The sequence below is a fragment of the Aegilops tauschii genome, chromosome 7, assembly GCF_002575655.3.
Source record: "Aegilops tauschii subsp. strangulata cultivar AL8/78 chromosome 7, Aet v6.0, whole genome shotgun sequence".
Taxonomy (NCBI): domain Eukaryota; kingdom Viridiplantae; phylum Streptophyta; class Magnoliopsida; order Poales; family Poaceae; genus Aegilops; species Aegilops tauschii.
In genome coordinates this window covers 478226789-478234075 of record NC_053041.3, presented here as the reverse complement: position 1 = coordinate 478234075, position 7287 = coordinate 478226789, and the positions used below count along the sequence as shown (strand labels likewise).

Here is a 7287-nt window from a genome sequence, read left to right as displayed (position 1 = left end):
GGCTAGTGTATCTTCACCAAGACGCGGGGATGCTCGTATTTTCATAATTTCAACAACATCCGCCTGCAAGAAGTATCGTTGCAATAGATCATACTTCCAGGAGCAGTTATCATTCAAAAGTTCAGAAACAAATCGAAGTCGACACGTCCCTTTCATAGAAATTGGCTTGTAAGAAAAGGGCCGAGGAATCCAATTTTCACGCCAGATGTGGATGTTACGCCCGTTACCAACTCTCCAAATAAGGCCCTTTTTTTAACAAATCAAGTCCGTGGCTAATTCCTTGCCAAGACGACGATGCATTCCCTGTGAAAACGGTATCTTCCAATTTGCCTTTGGTATAATATCTAGCTTTCAACACTTGAGCACACAAACAGTCAGGTTTAGATATTAATCTCCAGGCTTGTCTACTAATAATGCTTGATTGAATAAACGGAAATCACGGAAACCAGCACCTCCCCTATCTTTTGGCTGTAACAAATCGTCCCATGCACGCCAGTGTACTTTTCGCTTTCCGTTGGCCAATCCCCAATAAAAACTTCTGACCATCCTCGTGAGCTCATCACAGACCGAGAACGGCAACTTGGATACGCCCATGATGTAAGTTAGTAAGGCTTGAGCCACCGACTTAATTAATGTTTGCTTCTTCTTGTCAAAAAGAAAAAAGCTCCCTGCAACGTACTACTAGCAAATTCCCAACACATACGCAGGATCGGCAACTCGGAACAACCAACCACCGGCCAGCATTCCATTCAAGAAAAATAAAACCTCCACCGGACGTTGGTGGCCGTGTGACGGTGACCCTTGTGCTTCGACCACCAAAGTAATGCTATGAGGCGCGCTACGATTGCTTCGACGACCACGATGCTGCTATGGGGCGTGCTACGACGATGGCTCGACTGATTCCACGACCGTGGTGATGCTATCTAGCGTGCTATGGCGGCAGCCCGGCTGCTTCAACGATGTTGCTTCGATGTCCGCGACATCTTTCGAACGGCCACGGTGTGCTTCGGTGACATTTGTTGATGATCGCGGTGAGCTACAATGGCAGCCTTTGTTGTTTCGATGATGTTGCGACGACTTGATTCGACGGTCACAGCGTGATTCGGCAGCATGCATCGATGATCGCGACAATGCTACAATGGCAGGCTTACTGCTTCGATGATGTTGCAACGACGTGCTTCAGTGGCCGTGGCTATGTCGCGACGGCGTTCTTCGAACAGCCACGGTGTGCTTCGATAGCATGCGTTGATGACTGCGGCAATGCTACAATGGCAGCCTGGCTCCTTCGATGATGTTGCGACAATGTGCTTCGACGAACACAGTGTGATTCGACAGCATGCGTCAATGACTGCGACAATGGTACAATGGTAGCCTTGCTTGTTTCGATGATGTTGCGACGGGTGCTTCCACGGCTACGGCAATGTCTCGACGGAGTTCTTCGAATGACAACAGTGTGCTTCGAGCATGCGTTGACCACCGCGGTGATGCTACAATGGCAGCCTGGTTGCTTCGGTGATGTTGCAACAGCGTGCTTTGATGGCCACAGCAATGTCGCGACGGTGTTCTTAGAACGGCCACGGTGTGCTTCGACAACATGCGCCGAGGACCGCGGTGACGCTACAATGGCAGCCTGGTTGCTTCGATGATGTCGCGACGACGTGCTTCGACCGTCTGAGGCGGTTGCTTCGGCAGCCGCAACTGTGGCGTGCAATGGCGATGATGTTGCGGCTGCGTGCTTTGACGACCACGGCGATGCTGCGTCAGAGGCCCTAGTGCTTTGTCGATGCTGCAATGGCATGTTTGCCGGCCATGGTAGTGTTGCGATGATGGCACGGCTGCTTTGACGATGCTACAATAGCGGTTCGGCTACTTCGATGATGTTGCGATGGCATGCTTCAACGGCCGCGGCAACGTCCAAGGCGTTAAAGACGCTGCTTAAAGTATGCATTACTACTTAAGGGAGTGTTTGTATGCAGCGGCGTGCCCGACCAGGCCGTAGGCAAAACAAATGGAGCCACAAACTTGTATCAAAATGTGCTAGCACTATATCCAAGCAACCATAACGGGCCTCACGATATATTACCTTCAAAACATATTTATTGTTTTTTTTTGTTTGAATAGGAAGCAGTTGAGTACATGCGTACTAGGTAGTGCGACTATTACTACCTGGCAGCAATTCATCAACAAAATAGCTTTCGCGGTGGAGCAAGACACGGAGCGAGCGCGCGGACGCAGCAGTGGACCCCTTCACTTGGACACGTGGTCGACACTGAAGGCAGCTGATGAGCGCGCGTTATCAGCCGGATTAAAATAAGCATTTCCCAATCATTATTCCTTTTGTAAATAAAATAGTGATCTAAACGTTCTTTTTTTTGCGGAGGAAGTACTAGTCTAGTGTGTACTAGTCACCATTCGCAATTACTTTCACATGCATGACATACGTAGACGGAAAGCAACACGATTAAAACAATCTAGCTTGAGTATGCCTAATCAAACTGTAACGTCAGGCGATGCAATTTTTTCAACGACAGCGAAACAAATCTTTTGGCGACAACCAAACCGAAACAAAAGCTGAAACAAACCATGACACAGAAGACGTCGTGTTGCTGTTTAGCGCAACCCAAACATAACAGCTTACTAATAGAATGGGTGTGCGTCGCTACGGGCCTTTTAATTTTTTATTGCATATATACTTAAAAGTTGGTGAATTTATGACCCCTTTCAGTGACATCGCTTTGGGACCCTTGTCGATGGGTTTATTTTTGAACGTCGACATAATCCATCTTCCTCTCTCTCTCTCTCATAATCTAAATAAACATATATAGAGATACAACTTTGTATTGTCATGTGCACCATTTCTTGAAAGAACAATTATTCTGCCCATCACGGCTTCTCATTGTACAGAAATAAACATATATAGGAATACATCTTTTGTATTATCATGTGCAACATCTCTACAAAGAAGTCTGCCCACCTGTTGGGGAACGTAGTAATTTTAAAAAATTTCTACGCACACGCAAGATCATGGTGATGCATAGCAACGAGAGGGGAGAGTGTTGTCCACGTACCCTCGTAGACCGACAGCGGAAGCGTTATCACAACGCGGTTGATGTAGTCGTACGTCTTCATGATCCGACCGATCAAGTACCGAACGCACGGCACCTCCGAAGTTCTACACTTTCAGCTCGATGACGTCCCTCGAACTCCGATCCAGCCGAGTGTTGAGGGAGAGTTTCGTCAGCGCGACGGCGTGGTGACGATGATGATGTTCCTCCGACGCAGGGCTTCGCCTAAGCTCCGCGACGGTATTATCGAGGTGTAATCTGGTGGAGAGGGGCACCGCACACGGCTAAAATATCGTATATCAAGTGTGTCCATGGGGTGCCCCCTGCCCCCGTATATAAAGGAGCAAGGGAGGAGGAGGCCGGCCCTAGGAGGGGGCGCACCAAGTGTGGAGTCCTACTAGGACTCCCTAGTCCTAGTAGGATTCCACCTCCCATATGGAATAGCAAAAGAGGAAGGGAAAAAGAGAAGGAAGGAAGGGGGCGCCCCCTTCCCTAGTCCAATTCGGACCAGACCAAGGGGAGGGGTGCGGCCACCCTTGAGGCCCTTTTCCTTCTTTCCCGTATGGCCCAATAAGGCCCAATACGTATTCCCGTAACTCTCCGGTACTCCGAAAAATACCCGAATCACTCGGAACCTTTCCGAAGTCCGAATATAGTCGTCCAATATATCGATCTTTACGTCTCGACCATTTCGAGACTCCTCGTCATGTCCCCAATCTCATCCGGGACTCCGAACTCCTTCGGTACATCAACATACATAAACTCATAATACAACTGTCATCGTAACTTTAAGCGTGCGGACCCTTTGGGTTCGAGAACTATGTAGACATGACCGAGACACCTCTCCGGTCAATAACCAATAGCGGGACCTGGATGCCCATATTGGCTCCCACATATTCTACGAAGATCTTTATCGGTCAGACCGCATAACAACATACGTTGTTCCCTTTGTCATCAGTATGTTACTTGCCTGAGATTCGATCGTCGGTATCTCGATACCTAGTTCAATCTCGTTACCGGCAAGTCTCTTTACTCGTTCCGTAATACATCATCCCGCAACTAACTCATTAGTCACAATGCTTGCAAGGCTTATAGTGATGTGCATTACCGAGTGGGCCCAGAGATACCTCTCCGACAATCGGAGTGACAAATCCTAATCTCGAAATACGCCAACCCAACAAGTACCTTTGGAGACACCTGTAGAGCACCTTTATAATCACCCAGTTACGTTGTGACGTTTGGTAGCACACAAAGTGTTCCTCCGGTAAACGGGAGTTGCATAATCTCATAGTCATAGGAACATGTATAAGTCATGAAGAAAGCAATAGCAACATACTAAACGATCGGATGCTAAGCTAACGGAATGGGTCAAGTCAATCACGTCATTCTCCTAATGAGGTGATCCCGTTAATCAAATGACAACTCATGTCTATGGCTAGGAAACATAACCATCTTTGATTAACGAGCTAGTCAAGTAAAGGCATACTAGTGACACTCTGTTTGTCTATGTATTCACACATGTATTATGTTTCCGGTTAATACAATTCTAGCATGAATAATAAACATTTATCATGATATAAGGAAATATATAATACTTTATTATTGCCTCTAGGGCATATTTCCTTCACCACCGTGGTTCATTCTGTTCCTCCCGAGAAGGGTATGGGCACCGCGTTTTCTGCAGTTTGCTCCAATGTGCCGGCTTGTGCCGCATCTCCCTCACTCTCTGAGATTGTGGTTGTGCCTCCTTCCCCGATTTCGGCTGCCTCGGGCCTAGTTAGCAAGAAGAAGAAGTCCTATGTGAAGAAGTTTTCCGCCAAGAGTAGGGCCATGTCAGGCTCTAAGCAGTCTGTGGCTGGTCTCTGTAGGCGGCTGGATGCTGACTTGGGTGCGGCGGCGGCTGCTGTCCCTGTTGGGGCTACGTCGTCGCCGGTGGTGCGCTCAACTTCGCTTCACTCTCCGGTGTCCACTGCACACAAGAGCCGGTGGGTCTGGGAAAGTGGGGAACCCAACTCGGAGTGGGCGGCTCGGTTGGCTGTTTCCACGGATGCGATCCACCTAAGGACTCCTCCCCCCCCCCTATCCTCTCCTATTCGTTTGGTGATGCCGGCTTTACCTGATAGTGATTTGGTCAAGGTTTTATCGGATGTTGGGGTTACTTTTGATGTGAATGTTGGATCCCCTCCTTCCCTCCTCTCATTGGTCTGTGCGAATGAGGTGGCGCAGGCCGCCATTGCTAAGGGTAAGGAGACGGTGGCGGGGAAGCTGTCGACTGCCTCGGGTGAGGTGGTTGGTCCGTCGGTGGCTGGTAGTGGCCAACCATCTACGGTTCTTGCTAAATGGGTGCACTCTAAACGTAGGCAATGAAGTCATGTAATTTCATTTAGTAACTTAAGTCTTTGTCAAACAATGTAGGCAATGAAGTTGCAACTCATCATTTGCAGATACAGTAGGTGGATAATGGCATGATGAATTTGCATCTAATAAAAAATGTAAATAGATGACGAATTATATGTAGTGATAAGTAGCAAAATGTTCAACATGGGATTGAGATATCATGTGGAAGCAGAAGACTGGGTGTAACCAAATAAGTACTTATGTGTGCCAAAATATGACATTTTACCTGATCGCAAGTTCGCAACGAAGAAAGAAAAGACGGTTTTCCTTGGTTATAATAGTATCATGGACCTTACTTCCATTGCAAATGGCATACACATATGAAAGTTTTAGGAAATGAAAAAGGTCATAGACAGCCTACCGAATTCAGGAAACCATTGTTCTATGAAGGGTACCCTTGAATCATGAAAGCAATGCAATTGGGTGAGGACACTTACTGATGTATCTCCTGAGGATTGACTCAATGGATTTCGGGGTAAATCTTCCCTTTGCTCACCAACTTGTGCTCCCACCAAGTGAACCGCTTGTTACCATTTCAAAGAGGAAAAAATCCATCACATGATTAGGTTCCCTACGCAATCTGGAGATGTAGTTTGCAGATGGTTAGCTCATAATAACATTTGTCAAAAACCGATGAAAGTGCACTCAAAATAAATGCAGGAAGGTTCTACACGACTCCATAAAGTTCACAAATATTGTCTTCCTCGTGCCCTCCCTAAGAATCATACGAGGTCTCATAACTTATGTTTTCTGTTCATGGCAAGATCTGGATTGTTTCCAGCGAGAATGTTGAACACTCCATCCAGTAGCTGCAGCAACAGAAATACCCAATAAGTACCCTACAAAACAATAAGTTAATAACAAATGCCTTCTTCCTCCTCAACAGTTTGATGATCTGAAGAGCATGGAATCGGATACGTCAAAACATGTGTCACAAAAACGAAGGATCAAGTGAATCAACACACATATGAACTATGAACTATACCTAGAATATCATGTCCATTTCCCATGTCGGGAATAGATGGGTCAAGCTGAACCTGAAGTTTGCATGACGAACAAAGTAAAACCTCAGTTCAGTTTCTCGTCTTCAAGTGTTTATGAATTCGATTTTTTTTCTTCCTCACCACGGAAGAACAGAGCTCATTTCAACTTTTGGATGACACTTTTCTGTTATAAATCAATGCTACGTGAAAAGTACACAAAGTTCCATTGGCATGATTTTTTACGGGTCCGAGGTGAGCTTAGAAGAAGTTCACAGTCCAAAGCCCCGTACTCTGGCTGAATATGTCGGCGCAATGCTCCTGTAAAAGCTACTCTGATGGAACCGAATCACAAAAGTCGATCTACGCGTGTGCATGTAGCTCTCTCACCACAGACCCATCAAAAAGAAAATCGGAGTAGCTCACCTAAGAGGCCGCCCGCTTACATCCTCTCTGTGTGCTCTTGGCCCACCATGGCTGTATTCAGTGCCGTCAGCTCCTCCAGCGCGTGGGTAGTTCCACCGGGAAGTCTACATCTCAGTCCAGAGCCGGCAAGTTCTATGGTTACCAATGGTGGATCGATGGAGAGGAGAGGGGTACTTTCCAGAGAAGATTCACCTTGAGGAGATGGCGGAGAAGAGAGGCGTCGGGATGCACAACCATCCTTGATCGTCGCCAGCGTCGCCTAGAGGTCGGGCGAACAGGGCCGTATGGGCCTTTGTAGAGGGAGGGTAGAGGGTTGGCGGATGGGGGAGGGAAGTACCGGGGGTGCGGCGCCGTCTCATTGGTCTCAGATCGCCGCCAATTGCCTGTGTTGCCACAAGATGGGAGGGAGGCAACGGACA

General features: G+C 47.5%; 1 non-coding gene and 1 pseudogene across 1 annotated transcript; both read right to left on the bottom strand.

Moving 5' to 3' along the window:
* Window positions 1-5429: 5429 nt before the first annotated feature.
* LOC120970086 (small nucleolar RNA SNORD34) lies at window positions 5430-5508 on the bottom strand. Its single transcript, XR_005764834.1, has one exon. It is a non-coding gene; the product is annotated as a small nucleolar RNA SNORD34 (small nucleolar RNA).
* Window positions 5509-5684: 176 nt separating this feature from the next.
* Window positions 5685-7105, bottom strand: LOC109750428 (eukaryotic translation initiation factor 2 subunit beta-like; annotated as a pseudogene).
* Between the last annotated feature and the right edge of the window lie 182 nt (window positions 7106-7287).